We start from the raw sequence: 17537 nt of genomic DNA on the forward strand, positions 1-17537 counted from the left end.
GTTTTTGAGGCTTTGTTTACTTTGAAATAGCGCCAAAAATGTCGCATTGCTGCACCCGTTACTGTTTCTGATAGTTAACCACAGCATGTTTGTAAGTTTCACCGTAATATTCTGGTGGTACCTGCTCTAATTGCATTAATTTATGGGCAACAAGTGACGTTATAGTGGATGGACAGACTTATTTGAGTTGTCTTGTAGTGTTATCTACATCGAAAAGTTTAGACATATTTCGACAAAAACATCCCTTTTTGCTGTCAGTGTACACAGAAATCACTGCTGTCTATTGCTTGTTTTAGAAAAAATAAAGCTAGTATGGGCTATTTCAAGTAAGTCAAACGCATTTACAAGGGGGAGGGACACAGCAGACTAATGCCTTGACTAAAGAAAACATGGCGGACAGAACTTCAATTTGCTTCAAACATGGCGGACCTATGGCCACTCTATGAAATTTTAACTCGTTGATCTAGACTCAATGGAACAAACGCTTGAACAAACACGTGAAGGTTTAACTGCTGAGTTACTTAAAATCGAATATAAATGTCGAAAAGTCTGTAATGACGTAAAAACACAAATATGTGAGCATTTTCAACCTATTTTTTCGCGTCATGAAAATGCATTACAGAATCATGAAGCAGCCATAAAAGAACTGCAAACTATTGTTCATGAAAATCACGACACCTTGCAAGCTAAAATTGACTCAGTTGCATCTACCGATTCGGTTATGCAACTTGCAAAAACTCAGGAAAACTTAAAGGACACAGTAGATACAATTTCAACACAAATGGACACTCTGATACTTGGTTCAGAAAAACACACTGAGGAAATCAGTTCACTATCGGAGAAAGTTGCCAAACTTTCGGATCAGTTCACTAACTTATCTACAAAGGTAGATGATGATCTGAATAACACAAGACCTGTAGCCTTCACTGACACAGAAGGGTATGAACAAATTAGAAAATTCAAGCAAAACCAAAATCAAATCAATACACAGTACAAAAGAGAAATCCGGGAAGTACAAGATCAGTTGTCACAGGTAATACAAGAATTACATATTTCAGAGTACACTTGCTCTCCATTACGGGAAGAGGGACATAGAAATACGAAACAGCCACAAAATAATAACACAGGGCACTTCGGAAATTATGAAAGAAATTGGCAAGGTACACCGAATTTTGAGATGGAACCGCCGAAACGAAGTAACAATGACCGATATGAGACTCACCGACTTGATGGTTTTGACTATAAGCTGTTCATTGTTGTTGTTGTTGTTGTTGTTGTGGTCTTCAGTCCTGAGACTGGTTTGATGCAGCTCTCCATGCTACTCTATCCTGTTCAAGTTTCTTCATCTCCCAGTACGTACTGCAGCCTACATCCTTCTGAATCTGCTTAGTGTATTCATCTCTTGGTCTCCCTCTACGCTGCCCTCCAATACTAAATTGGTGATCCCTTGATGCCTCAGAACATATCCTACCAACCGATCCCTTCTTCTAGTCAAGTTGTGCCACAAGCTCCTCTTCTCCCCAATTCTATTCAATACCTCCTCATTAGTTATGTGACCTACCCATCTAATATTCAGCATTCTTCTGTATCACTACATTTCGAAAGCTTCTATTCTCTTCTTGTCTAAACTATTTATCGTCCAATTTTCACTTCCATACATGGCTGCACTCCATACAAAGACTTTCAGAAAAGACTTCCTGACACTTAAATCTATACTCGATGTTAACAAATTTCTCTTCTTCCTTGCCATTGCCAGTCTACATTTTATGTCCTCTCTACTTCGGCCATCATCAGTTATTTTGCTCCCCAAACAGCAAAACTCCTTTACTACTTTAAGTGTCTCATTTCCTAATCTAATTCCCTCAGCATCACCCGACTTAATTCGACTACATTCCATTATCCTCGTTTTGCTTTTGTTGATGTTCATCTTATACCCTCTTTTCAAGACACTGTCCATTCCGTTCAACTGCTCTTCCTCCTTTGCTGTCTCTGACAGAATTACAATGTCATCGGCGAACCTCAAAGTTTTTATTTCTTCTCCATGGATTTTAATACCTTCTCCGAACTTTTCTTTTGTTTCCTTTATTGCTTGCTCAATATACAGATTGAATAACATCGGGGATAGGCTACAACCCTGTCTCACTCCCTTCCCAACGACTGCTTCCCTTTCATACCCTTCGACTCTTATAACTGCCATTTGGTTTCTGTACAAATTGTAAATAGCCTTTCGCTCCCTGTATTTTACACCTGCCACCTTCAGAATTTGAAAGAGAGTATTCCAATCAACATTGTCAAAAGCTTTCTCTAAGTCTACAAATGCTAGAAACGTAGGTTTGTCTTTCCTTAATCTTTCTTCTAAGATAAGTCGTAGGGTCAGTATTCCCTCACGTGTTCCAACATTTCTGCGGAATCCAAATTGATCTTCCCTGAGGTTGGCTTCTATCAGTTTTTCCATTTGTCTGTAAAGAATTCGCGTTAGTATTTTGCAGCTGTGACTTATTAAACTGATAGTTCGGTAATTTTCACATCTGTCAACACCTGCTTTCTTTGGGATTGGAATTATTATATTCATCTTGAAGTCTGAGGGTATTTCGCCTCTTTCATACATCTTGCTCACCAGATGGTAGAGTTTTGTCAGGACTGGCTCTCCCAAGGCTGTCAGTAGTTCTAATGGAATGTTGTCTACTCCGGGGGCCTTGTTTCGACTCAGGTCTTTCAGTGCTCTGTCAAACTCTTCAGGCAGTATCATATCTCCCATTTCATCTTCATCTACATCCTCTTCCATTTCCATAATATTGTCCTAAAGTACATCGCCCTTGTATAGACCCTCTATATACTCCTTCCACCTTTCTGCTTTCCCTTCTTTGCTTAGAACTGGTTTTCCATCAAAGCTCTTGATATTCAAGCAAGTGGTTCTCCTTTCTCCAAAGGTCTCTTTAATTTTCCTGTAGGCAGTATCTATCTTACCCCTAGTGAGATAAGCTTCTACATCCTTACATTTGTCCTCTAGCCATGCCTGCTTAACCATTTTGCACTTCCTGTCGATCTCATTTTTGAGACGTTTGTATTCCTTTTTGCCTGCTTCATTTACTGCATTTTTGTATTTTCTCCTTTCATCAATTAAATTCAATATTTCTTCTGTTACCCAAGGGTTTCTACCAGCCCTCGTCTTTTTACCAATTTGATCCTCTGCTGCCTTCACTATTTCATCCCTCAAAGCGACCCATTCCTCTTCTACTGTAATTCTTTCCCCCATTCCTGTCAATTGTTCCCTTATGCTCTCCCTGAAACTCTGTACAGCCTCTGGTTCTTTCAGTTTTTCCAAGTCCCATCTCCTTAAATTCTCACCTTTTCGTAGTTTCTTCAGTTTTAATCTACAGTTCATAACCAATAGATTGTGGTCAGAGTCCACATCTGCCCCTGGAAATGTCTTACAATTTAAAACCTGGTTCCTAAATCTCTGTCTTACCATTATATAATCTATCTGATACCTTTTAGTATCTCCAGGGTTCTTCCATGTATACAACCTCCTTTCATGATTCTTGAACCAAGTGTTAGCTATGATTAAGTTATGCTCTGCACAAAATTCTACCAGGCGGCTTCCTCTTTCATTTCTCTCCCCCAATCCATATTCGCCTACTATGTTTCCTTCTCTCCTTTTTCCTACTCTCGAATTCCAGTCACCCATGACTATTAAATTTTCATCTCCCTTCACTACCTGAATAATTTCTTTTATCTCATCATACATTTCATCAATTTCTTCATCATCTGCAGAGCTAGTTGGCATATAAACCTGTACTATTGTAGTAGGCGTGGGCTTCGTGTCTATCTTGGCCACAATAATGCGTTCATTACTACACGTAAATTCAAAACATTTAAGAATTCTGGCAACGACATTCATCCACAAGCATGGCTTCATCAATTCTCTCATTGTTTTCCTCCCAAGTGTTCATTGGAGAACAAATTAGAATTTATGTGTGGATACTTAGAGAATGAACCAGCCATAAGAATGCGGTCAGTCATTCACGATTGTCACAGTGAAGGAGAATTTTATCATGCCTTTCTCTCAGCATATTGGTCTCAAGCTACTCAAGACCGAGCAAAACATAGCATCATAATGATGAAACATTTCGAACAGTCTGAATTTTCCAGTCTTGTCAAATATTTTGAAGACATGTAGCATAAGAATCAGTATCTTTCAAACCCATACACCCCCTCAGAACTGATCCGCATTTGCTTAATCAAATTGCCTGTACATTTACGACATATTATTTTGGCAGGACGTTGCAAAGACGACATTGAAGCTTTTCAGGGACTGTTACAAGAATTGGAAATTGACACTGACAGTCGCGGAACGCGAAACCAGGAACACAACAATTACAGGTCACATCCGTCACAATTCCGCGATGACAGAAACAATAACTGGACACGACAAGGCTATTCTTACAACGCAAATCGTGACCAAAACAGACACCACCTGTATGACAACCGTTGACAGAGTAGTAATAATTACAGGGAAAGATTACCTCTCCCCGGTAATGACTACGACAGAGACAATCAGAGAAATAGACAATATGGGAACCAAACTAATTATTATCAAGGGAGACAGAATAACTTCAGACGCAACGGTCCACCGCGCAGTTACGATTCCGGGAGAAATTCTCCACCACTTGACCGACAAACAAGAAACTGTGGAAACTACCGACATAACGACAGATCTGAATTTCATCAGAACTGGCGGGATTCAAATAGGGCAGGACCCTCTCGGCAAGGTGAATTTGTAGAAGTTAGGTCTCCTAATCCCAATAACGATGCGCGCCAACAAAGAGACAATAGGCAATGACTCACACCGCTGGCAACCACAAAACGTACTTATGAAGCTGACGACGTAGCTGCCGTGGCTAGTAATTACGTAAAAATGGAAGACATTAGGGACATTTTACTCCAGGAAAACGACGTAGAACAGAACAACATTGCATATCCTGTAATTCACATTACAGTAAATGACGTAAAATTTACGGCAGTACTTGACTCTGGCAGTCCCATTTCAGTAATTAATGAAACAGCTTTCAGCAAATACAACAAATCGAACGATAGCCTCAAAATTCTTTTACGTAAGATTAAATTACAAGGTGCAATTTTTAGAAAAAGTGTAGATGTACGCCAACAAACCAACTTAGAATTCTTTTGTCAAAGCCACAGCTTCTCTATGAACTTTCTTATTGTTCCATTACTGTCGACGGAAATTATATTGGGAGTAGACTTTTTGAATGAATACAAAGCATACTTAAACTTTCATGATGCTGAAATAAGTTTAGAGAAAGAAGGTACCTCAATAGCTTTGAAATTTGAAAATTGGCTCTCAAACCATGACGAGGAAATTAATCGGTTTTACCTCCTGTTAGACAACAGTTCGGAGTTTTCGACGGAACTTGACACTAACAATCACTCTGCAAGTACTGACAGGGATGACATCGACGGCCTATTTGATGCTAATGAGTTAATTCAGAATAAAATTCAAACAATTGAGAATTGTAAAGACACTGATAGGCAGGACCTTTTTGAGATTTTACAAGCACATTCCACAGTTTTTACTCACAAAACAGGAACAATCAAGGGATTTCAGTACCAATTTCGTGTTCGTGAGCATACTAAATTTTGTGTTACACCATACGTAATTCCGGCACATTATAGGGACCGTGTTAGAACAGAAATACAATCTATGCTTGAGGAGGGCACTATTGAGCCTGCAGTAAGCTCATACAACAATCCATTACATGCTGTTGAGAAGAAAAATGGATCGATCGGGCTTGTCAAATCAATACTATCATCATTCCTGAAACAGACAGGCTGCAAACGTTGGAAGAACTTCTTCAAAATTTTAATGGTGTAAAAGTGTTGTCTTCTATTGATCTCAGATCCAGCTTTTATCAGATCGAACTTCATCCAGAATGTAGAAAATACACAGCTTTTCTTTGTCTCGGCGTTTGTTATCGATTTCGGAAACTTCCTTTCGATTTGAACATTTCTTCCGCAGCATTCGTTCGTGGGCTAAATTCCATATTACCTGAGTTCTTAAAACGTCACATCACCTTATATGTGGACGATATTCTGATAGCAGAAGCCTCATGGGAACAACATAATCGCAACAGTGTGATACGTATTTTTGCAGAATCTGGAATTACAGTTAACTTGGAAAAGTCTGAATTCGGCAGGACAAAGGTGAAGTTTTTGGGACACATTATTTCTTCTGAAGGCATTCAGTCGGATCCTGAAAAGTTAGAAGCAATCAGAGCCATTCCAGTTCCATCCACTAAAAACAAGTCTGCAGTTTTCTAGGTCTCGTAAATATTTATCGTCGTTTTCTGAATATGCAAATTCTAGTTACACCAAAACTTTGTTCTCTCACTGGAAAAAATACTATTTGGAACTGAGACGAACAGGCACAGTTGGAATTCAATTCTTTGAAAGAAGCGCTACTTGACGCGCCAATCTGTCACAAGAATTCTTCTAACGTCGGTCTTGGTGCCCATTTATTTCAAGAAGCCATAGAAAATGACACTACTGTTCAGAAAACCATTGCTTTTGCTAGCCGAGTGCTAACAAAATCTGAAAATAATTATTCCGTTACTGAATTAGAAACTTTATCTATCGTTTGGGCATTTAACAAATTCCGTTTCTTTCTTTCTGGTAAGCACGTAAAAGTATACATTGATCATCGTGAATTACAATTTCTTATGTCTTCAAAATTAAATCATGGCAGGTTAAAACGTTGGGCATTGTTTCTGCAAGAATTCCACTTCACAATAGTCTACATTCCCGGCAAGGAGAACATTGTTGCGGACGTAATGTCGCGCGCACCGGCTGGGCTTGAGAAAAGTAACACAGAAGGCAACCTCGAGAAAAATTTCAGTATTCTTTACATTCAGAAAGTCGCCTTTGAAGACTTCGTCACCACATCTTTAAAGGACATTACTCATGAACAAGACAAGGATCCGATTTGGAAAGACATCAAAACTAAATGGCATGAAAAGACACACACGCGGATTCGGCATTATTACCTGGTTAGAAACAACATACTCTTCAAACGCTGCACTGTTGATGACAAGCTATGGCTACTTTGCATTCCTGACGATTTTGTTAATAAGCTCATTTGGTACATTCATTTCAGCTACGCACATCTTGGTTCAAGAAAATTTTATGATATTCTTTGGACGACTTGTTATTTTAAAAATATGGAAAAGAGATTGCGAAGAGTCTTGTCTATTTGTAAACTTTGTCAAAAAGCTTAACCATCTTCCATCTCACATCGTGCTCCGTTGTTTGCTATCATTCCTTCTAAATTAAAAGAATTTGGTGCTGTTGATCTCTTGGGACCCTTGTCATATTATCGAATGGATTTTCGTACGTTCTAGTCGCTGTTGAACTTACTTCATAATTTGTTTCTTTCACATCGTTACGTAAAGCCACTGGACGGCCTGTATCCAACGCCTTTGTTAAAAATATCGTACGTGAAGTTGGACACCTTAGTAAAGTCATTTCAGATAACGGACCGCAATTAAGATCTGCTGTTTGGTCACGCATGCTTCAGAATCATAAAATGAAACCTGTTTTTATTAGCCGGCCGAAGTGGCCGTGCGGTTAAAGGCGCTGCAGTCTGGAACCGCAAGACCGCTACGGTCGCAGGTTCGAATCCTGCCTCGGGCATGGATGTTTGTGATGTCCTTAGGTTAGTTAGGTTTAACTAGTTCTAAGTTCTAGGGGACTAATGACCTCAGCAGTTGAGTCCTATAGTGCTCAGAGCCATTTGAACCATTTGAACCTGTTTTTATTTCATTGTTCTCACCACACTGTAACCCATCTGAACGGATTATGAAAGATATCAATAAGCTTTGCAGACTTTATTGTCACAGAAAGCATCAGTATTGGGACAGATATTTACACTTATTTCAAAGCGTGCTAAATAAAATGCCTCATGACTCCTCTGCTTTACCACCTATTCTTGTACTAATGAAGATCCACCGAACAGAATCAGAGAGCTAGTACCTTTTCTGAATACACGTAAACTTCGACACATAGACATAATTGATTTGGCTATTAAAAATATAAATTCTGCTGCAGACAAAAGGAGAAAACTACACAGTAAAGCAAATGCAAAGAAACTGTATATTGGTCAGAAAGTTCTCGTTAAAGCTCATTCATTGTCACATAAGAAGAAACACTTGAGTCACAAATTCTTTCTGGTTTACAATGGACCTTACAGAATCCGACGTATACCACAAGATAATTGCGTTGAAGTTGAAACTCTGCGTACTAGGAAGAGTAAAGGTTTACACCGTATTTCACATGTAAAACCGTTTGTTGAAAGATAATCTGCTGTTTAACTTAGTCTTTGCTATAAAATTTTTCACTTCATGTTACTAGTACGCTTTGTCAGACTTAGAAACTGTTAACATGCAACAATGTTTGAAGTTAACTATCCAGTCAAGAACCAAGAGAACTTATTTAAACAGTAATTACGAATGCATTGTTATAGTGAACAGATGGCACAATGTTGTTAGTTGTACATTCTTGCTTGATAGTTGCACGATTTCGCAACGAATATATGGCTTACATACTTAGAACATACATTGCTAATGAGATTTTAATGCAACGTTTTGGTTTACTTGAAAAGACATTCTTTATGTGAAGTACTTTCTGTGAGATTAAAGATGACTTAGTATTTGGTTTCTTTGACAGCTACATAATTATATCACGATGCTGCTATTGTGTGACACAATTTACATTGTTGCTTTTGCGGTGTATCTGTTTTATATCTCCACAGATTTCTGTATTATTCTGGAAAGTAAAACATGCTTTAGTAGTAACTTTCTGGTATAGCTACAATGAGACAGCCTTTTCCGTAGCACAACAATACGTTACAGTACAGTACTTACTTCATCACCGCAATAAGCGTAATAACTACGATATCTATACGCAAAGCATTTCACTTTTGTTTATGATCAGATAAGTACATTGACTTCGGCAGAACTTAGCTTATGGAGGACGATAACTACGACACTTCCACAGAATTATCTTACAACAAGACGCACAGTTTAGCGCTACAGTACACGTATTTGAGTGATTAATTTTGTACTTAAAACATTTATTTTTAAAGATTTTTGAAATACAATGATACAAAGGTTTTCCTTGACACATTTCATTCCATTGCTGTAATCGGTAACACCTGAGGGTATAATTACATTAATCCTCAGGGGGTACACGCCTACTTTGTGTACTAAGCGTGGCGAGCGCTAGGAGCTGTAACTAATATGGTATTTGCTTATACAACTTTACACATCGGTACCACATTTCTCTAACACAGAATTACACAGATATCTGATCATTTAACTGAGAGAGACAAAAATTTTTTTTTACTACATCAGTGACACATGTTTACGCAGTTACACAGCTGGACAACTTCACATTTATGAAATTGTATTTTGTCTGTACTTTGTGAACTTTTCATATTTTTTTCAGAACCATTGTAATACTATGAGAGCTTTGAATGTCGTATTTGGTATGGGATCATGATTTTTAAAGTACATTTGAGGTAGATGACGCTACTTAAATGAGCAGACTTTTTTTATGGTTTGAAATTATTGCAGAAAGCTACGACATTTTGAGATTTGGCTGAGGTTTTATGATGTTACTAAACGATGATGATGTGTATTATGCTGTTGAGGTATGTTTATGATCAATAAGATGATGCTACCATATATGAGGAATGTGATTATGTGTTTATATGTATATGTATATGAATGTATAGAAGTTATGGACTCTGGTTTGTGAAAAAGGATGTTGGAAACCAAGAGTCGTACTTTAAGAGTTATGACTTGTGTCTCCATGCGTGAATGCATCACAACACTGCTATTCATGAGACTTCGCTTCTACGCATTTCTACTGTAATTTTTCGATCAGTGAAATTTTTTTATATGAGACTGTCACTGTAGTGCAAACTGCTGACGTAAATATTTCGGTAAGAAAGCTAAGTGACCTTGATGTAATGCGTTGTGGGTGCCCAGCTGCACCAGTCACCTGGAGAAAAAGCCATTAACTGCAGAAAAAAGAGGCCATTAACCTCGCTATTGACATTCCTTTGTAGAAAGCATCACAAATATGAAATGATAATTAATTGGACACCCTAGCTGCAAGTAGGCGTTGATACACTTCATTGGGGACAAGTTGAAAATGTATGCCTCGACCGGGACTCGAACCTGGGATCTCCTGCTTACATGCCAGACGCTCTATCCATCTGAGCCACCGCGGGCACAGAGGATAGTGCGTCTGCAGGGACTGATCACTTGCACGCTCCCCGTGAGATCCACATTCCAAACATGTCCACAACACTACATTCGTAGTGCGCCTAATAGATGTTTGCCCATCATACTCATTACTCGTGGCAGATTAATCTACCAAGTCCCATACGAGTTCGGGCATAGCGTGTGCGTTCGCACAAGACGGTCAAAGGCCGGGAACCCATATTTTTAACTATATATATGACGGTAGAATCTGTTCCCGAAAGAACAGTTACCGTGGATGACCATGCAGCTTTGCTGGAAATGAAATGATAATTAATTGGACACCCTAGCTGCAAGCAGGCGTTGATACACTTCATTGGGGACATGTTGAAAATGTGTGCCCCGAACGGGACTCGAACCCGGGATCTCCTGCTTACACGGCAGACGCTCAATCCATCTGAGCCACTGCGGGCACAGAGGATAGTACGTCTGCAGGGACTGATCCCTTGCACGCTCCCCGTGAGATCCACATTCCAAACATGTCCACAACACTACATTCGTAGTGCGCCTAATAGATGTTTGCCCATCATCCAGGGTTCGAGTCCCGGTCGGGGCACACATTTTCAATGTGTCCCCAATGAAGTGTATCAACACCTGCTTGCAGCTAGGGTGTCCAATTAATTATCATTTCATTTCTAGCAAAGCTGCATGGTCATCCACGGTAACTGTTCTTTCAGGAACAGATTCTACCATCATATATATAGTTAAAAATATGGGTTCCCGGCCTTTGACCTTCTTGTGTGAACGCGCACGCTATGCCCGAACTCGTACAGGACTTGGTAGATTAATCTGCCACGAGTAATGAGTATGATGGGCAAACATACATTAAGCGCACTACGAATGTAGTGTTGTGGACATGTTTGAAATGTGGATCTCACGGGGAGCGTGAAAGGGATCAGTCCCTGCAGACACACTATCCTCTGTGCCCGCGGTGGCTCAGATGGATAGAGCGTCTGGCATGTAAGCAGGAGATCCCGTGTTCGAGTCCCAGTCGGGGCATACATTTTCAACATGTCCCCAATGAAGTGTATCAACGCCTGCTTGCAGCTAGGGTGTCCAATTAATTATCATTTTATTTCTAGCAAAGCTGCATGGTCATCCACGGTAACTGTTCTTTCAGGAACAGAGTCTACCGTCATATACATCGCAAATATGACACGCTATTACTTGGAAACATATGATTATACTGTGGAGCACGTACTTTGTGCTACGTACTGAAATGCTTATGAGTTGATGGGAAATATTCTTACATCTGCACACCTGATTATGACAAGCATCTTTCTACGAGAGTTGAGAGAATTTCTACTGACTTATGAAACGCCACATGGCTACTGAATAATGTTTTTATGTTTTGCTTCGTACATAGTTGCTTATTTCATTTGATATCTGGTTTCCAGCAGTGTTGCAGCATTGGTTTTATAAAATAAAATTAAATGCATTTGCTAATGTGAACACTTTCTGTCAACAGATGTATTAAATAATAATTTTATGATCCACATTCTTCGAAAAAGGAGCACTTGGAAAGGAAAGAACAATAAGAAGGGACTAATAACAGTAACTGCATACGTAATTTTATTTTCAAGTACTTAGTAATTTTTTTGTAGAATAAGTTGTTGTGGTGCACCACTTTAATGGCATAGACACTAAGATGTGAATAGACGTTTCCCTTGTCTGCATTGTTGTCTTTAGTATACCATTTTTTCAGCTTGTGGGTTTGTCATGTTTAGATTTAAGTTATTGCATTTGCTGCTGCTATTTGCCAGGCATAGTTCTACTGAATTTCAGAGTTTTACTACTGATTTATTTTTCGTGTTGCTGCACATTGGCTCATGTTAGTTGTAATGTTGCATTTGCTTTGCTAATTTAGATATATTGCTGCTTGCTTTGCCAATTTGCATTTTTTTGTCATTGCTGTTTGTGTTAATTGTTTTTCACTGCTGCATTGCCTCGTCCCTTAGTGTATGTATCTGAGCTCAGTAGATTTAAGTTAGCTTAAGAGGAGGTGATACTATATAAGAAACTAACTATGGAGAATAGGGAAAGAATGCATTGAGAAGTTACATGAAAAAGATTTGGGCCAAAATGATTACTGTACAGTGAAGGATAATTATTTTGAAAGAGGATATGAACAAAACAGTAGGGTTTAGGGACAGCAGGTATAGATAGGACTTTTTGGGAATAATGAAGAACTAAGGGAGATCCCCAAGAAGTAAAGAAAGTTTTGTTTGCATGTGAAATATTACAAATACAGCAGTAAAACAAACCCTGTCCTTTCCTTTTGTGTTATCCCGCTATGTGTTTGTGTACTCTTGTGTATTTGTGTTCTTCCTGTCTCTGTGTACTGTTTCATAGAATTTTTGTCTCTTCTAATACTAAGCTACATTCACTAGGATGAGGAATACTGTTATCCTCAAATATAATTTGCATTAATACTATGTTATTTACTTTGTAAAGATGATTAGACATTATTTATTCTGTTCTGTTTTAATGCTTATGTGTGAAATTAATGTATCGAAAACTATTCTCATTATTTTATTTATTTAGATACATCATTATTCCTGTAACACTGATGTATATGTTTATTTCTATTCTTTTGTAAAGCCTGTATTACTACGAATGTTATCTGTATTATTATATTTTAATGATGTTTTCTGTACCTTTGCAATTGTATTCTCATGTTATAAAATTTTAATTGACACCAGTTCATCAAATTAAGTAACTTGTAAGCATTCATTTCACTGCACACATTTTTGTTGGTCACAGTGTATGCACAATATGTGAGAAGTTGGGACTGTTAGTGTTTGCATGTGTGTTAATAATTCAGCAAGGGACTGGTTAACAGCATTGCTGGTTCTAAGGACAATTCCAAAAACTTTGTGAGTGCACAAGTGGTGGTTTATGGACTTGCTATATTGTCTGCAAGACTCTTCGATGGTGATTGTGCACCTGCACAGTCGCAACAGATGGCTGCTGGCCGTCTCTACAAGGACTGCAGTGGGTCTGCACCTTTGATGGCCCTCCAATACCATACTCTCCACAGGGACTACAGTGTATTTGCTCTGTGATGATCTACCTACAAATATTCTTCAAAACTTCGACTGACTCTATTGTGGGTTTGCTCTGTTGTGGCCCATTACCTGTCTGCATGTCAAGGGGCACCACTGTCTTTTCGTTGGAAGGACGACACTACTACTTCAAGACTGCATGGAAATTCACTACTCCCATGTGCATTTTCTTTTACTGTAATTATAACTGTGATGAATGATCAGGACTGCCTTTATAAGAACAATTTTTGCTTTTGACCAACATTGTATCAATAAGTGTGTGCATTTGATAACTTTGTTATTGTAATTACGAAAAATTTTATCAAATATTACTGACCACTGCCCAAAACAATTTGTAAAATTTTTTGTGGGGAGCATGGGGGCTATGTAAGTAGGCTGTTTAGGTTTTCATATTGGTAACACCACGTAGCACTCTGTATGAAAATCACTGGCTGTGCTGTGTGCAGTCTGTGGCTGGTTGGCATTGTTGTAATATTCGCTATTGTAGTGTTGGGCAGTTGGATGTGAACAGCACGTAGTGTTGCGCAGTTGGAGGTCAGCCGCCAGCAGTAGTGGATGTGGGGAGTGAGATGGTGGAGTTTTGAGAGCGGATGATCTAGACGTGTGTCTATCAGAGAGAGTAAATTTGTAAGATTGGACGTCATGAACTTATACATATTATGATTTTTGAACACTATTAAGGTAACTACATTGTTTGTTCTCTATCAAAATCTTTCATTTTCTAACTATGCCTATCAGTAGTTAGTGCTTTCAGTAGTTAGAATCTTTTATTTAGCTGGCAGTATTGGCGCTCGCTGTATTGCAGTAGTTCGAGTAACGAAGATTTTTGTGATGTAAGTGGTTCATGAAAGGTATAGGTTATTGTTAGTCAGGGCCATTATTTTGTAGGGATTATTAAAAGTCAGATTGTGTTGCGTTTACCAGCACAGTAATTCATAAATTTTTCTGACGGGATGTTTCAAAACCAAATACACAAGTGCGTGTCAGCTCTTGCACTACAAGTCCCAGCACCTCCCTGAATAATATCTATGAGTGGCATCTGTTGCTTGACATAGACCGACAAGAGCATATTTTAATCGAAAAGTGTACAATTCGCGACTTAAGACAGACCCGACATTCATCATTGCCGATGGTCTTTTTATCAATTACGGTGGTTTTTTATCAACTGAGGAGGGTTGAAAACTTTATCTAGCCACCCCAATTGTTATTCTGCGACATTCTGTAACCTATGACATAGTATTTATACTTGCACTGGAAGGTGCAACTTATAAGTTGCGGCCAGCTGAAGTGGCCGTGCGGTTAAAGGCGCTGCAGTCTGGAACCACAAGACCGCTACGGTCGCAGGTTCGAATCCTGCCTCGGGCATGAATGTTTGTGATGTCCTTAGGTTAGTTAGGTTTAACTAGTTCTAAGTTCTAGGGGACTAATGACCTCAGCAGTTGAGTCCCATAGCGCTCAGAGCCATTTTTTTTATAAGTTGCGAAAATGGTTGTGTGGATGTATAACTATTTTACCTGTGGTTGCCCCAGTCTTAAAATTATCTGTTCTTCCAGGACGACATTAAGAAACGTTTCAAGAGATGGACCAAGTATATACCTGTTTAGGGTGGTTATGTAGAGAAATTACGTCAAAGTTGATTTTCAAGTAAAATGTTTCTTTGTAAAAAAATTTCTATACGTATGACATGCTTGAAAGTGCCTGAGAGTCACATGGCGCGGTGCAATTTCTACGACATCATCAAAATTAGCGATAACAGCAAATCTTCTCTATTGATTTGTACTATTAAACAAATTCCTGAACACTGATAGAAATCATTAACACAGCCATCTTTACTGATGGATCAGCTGACTCGGGACACGCCTAGAAATTGAATTAAACTTCGGCGCACTGCGAAGTTAGTCAGTGTTAGCGTGTACTTTTGGAGTAGCCATGTGGCTGCGTTAGATCTACGATAGTGTCCTCAGTTGTATTATAAATTAAGACTTTTACAGCTCTTTCGAAGTATCTAAACAATCGTAGGCTACATACAAATTTTCTCCTCGTTCCATTACATTGACAGTTACCTTCTTACTTTGTAAATAATTAATAATCCACGGTATCATTGGCAATTAAATTTCGGTTGTTGCCAACCTGTGGTTGTCACGCTGAACGATAGCCCCCACACTTGACGCTGTTTTGGCTCTAGGATCAACGAAAGCCTCCCAAAGGCCATAATTTGCTTCAGCGTCTTTCATTTGTCTCTGACCAAAGCCAAGATGGGCTGCAATAACTCCGGATCATTGTTGAAAAAGGCATTTTTCTTTCAAATCTCAGAGAGCTTCGAATGGTGCAGAGTGATTTTCAGTTTATTGGGACGATATTTTTTAATACTTTTTTATTCTCTACCAAGAAAGGTAGAGCAAGTTCTGATCCATTGTAGAGCCCAGATATTTTCAGACAACTAGCAGGTTAGTTGGTAGCGGAGCAAAGGGAGTCCCAGTTGGGAAAGTTTCGGAGGGATCTCTACTTCCAGCATTTGCCTGACAACTAAGGGAAACCTGCCACAAATCTTAGTCATAGACAGGGGATGAGAACTATTTTTCATTTAATTCCACGACAGGATGTCCCACACAAAAAACATGGGAGCTCAGTTCATGTGCCAATGGCCTCGCCACAGTGATAACACAGGTTCCCGTCAGATCACCGAAGTTAAGCGCTATCGGATTTGAATGGGTGACAGTCCGGGTCTGCTGAATGCCTTTGGCAAGCAGGGTGCACTCAGCTCTTGCGGGGTCAATTGAGGAGCTACTTGATTGAGGAGCAACAGCTCTGGTCAGGAAAACTGACAACGGCCAGGAGACCAGTGTGCTGACATCATGCCCCTCCGTATCCGCATCCAGCGACACCATCGGCTGAAGATGACACGGCGGTCGGTCGGTACCGTTGGACAATCCGAGGCCTTTTCGGACAAAGTTCAATTTACTTCATGTGTAAGTCCATTTGTTTATTTGCATACAGAATAAATTCAATGACTTGCTCGACATGGCAATGGTTCTACACTGGCAGGTCAACAGATTACGACCACTGACCATCAGGAGACAGAATGCCACCTGGTTGCACAGAGGGCACGTGACGCAGGTCATCCCCGTATTCAAGAAGGGACGTCGAACAGATGTGCAGAACTATAGACCTATATCTCTAACGTAGATCAGTTGTAGAATTTTGGAACACATATTATGTTCGAGTATAATGACTTTTTTGGAGACTAGAAATCTACACTGTAGGCATCAGCATGGGTTTCGAAAAAGACGATCGTGTGAAATCCAGTTTGCGCTATTCGTCCACGAGACTCAGAGGGCCATAGACACGGGTTCAGAGGTAGATGCCGTATTTCTTGACTTCTGCAAGGCGTTTGATACAGTTCCCCACAGTCGTTTAATGAACAAAGTAAGAGCATATGGACTATCAGACCAATTGTGTGATTGGATTGAAGAGTTCCTAGATAACAGAACGCAGCATGTCATTCTCAATGGAGAGAAGTAAGAGTTATTTCAGGTGTGCCACAGGAGAGTGTCGTAGGACCGTTGCTATTCACAATATATATAAATGACCTTGTGGATAACATCGGAAGTTCACTGGGGCTTTTTGCGGATGATACTGTAGTATATCGAGAGGTTGTAACAATGGAAAACTGTACTGAAATGCAGGAGGATCTGCAACGAATTGATGCATGGTGCAGGGAATGGCAATTTAATTTCAATGTCGACAAGTGTAATGTGCTGTGAATACATAGAAAGGAAGATCCTTTATCATTTAGCTACAATATAGCAGGTCACCAACTGGAAGCAGTTAAGTCCATAAATTATCTGGGAGTAGGCATTAGGAGTGATTTAAAATGGAATGACCATATAAAATTAATCGTCGGTAAAGCAGATGCCAGACTGAGATTCATTTGAAGGACCGTAAGGAAAAATGGCTCTGAGCACTATGGGACTTAACATCTGTGGTCACACCCCTAGAACTTAGAACTACTTAAACCTAACTAACCTAAGGACATCACACACATTCATGCCCGAGGCAGGATTCGAACCTGCGACCGAGCGGTCAGGCGGTTCCAGACTGAAGCGCCTAGAACCGCACGGGCACACCGGCC

This window comes from Schistocerca piceifrons, chromosome 4, assembly GCF_021461385.2.
Source record: "Schistocerca piceifrons isolate TAMUIC-IGC-003096 chromosome 4, iqSchPice1.1, whole genome shotgun sequence".
Classification (NCBI taxonomy): Eukaryota; Metazoa; Arthropoda; class Insecta; order Orthoptera; family Acrididae; genus Schistocerca; species Schistocerca piceifrons.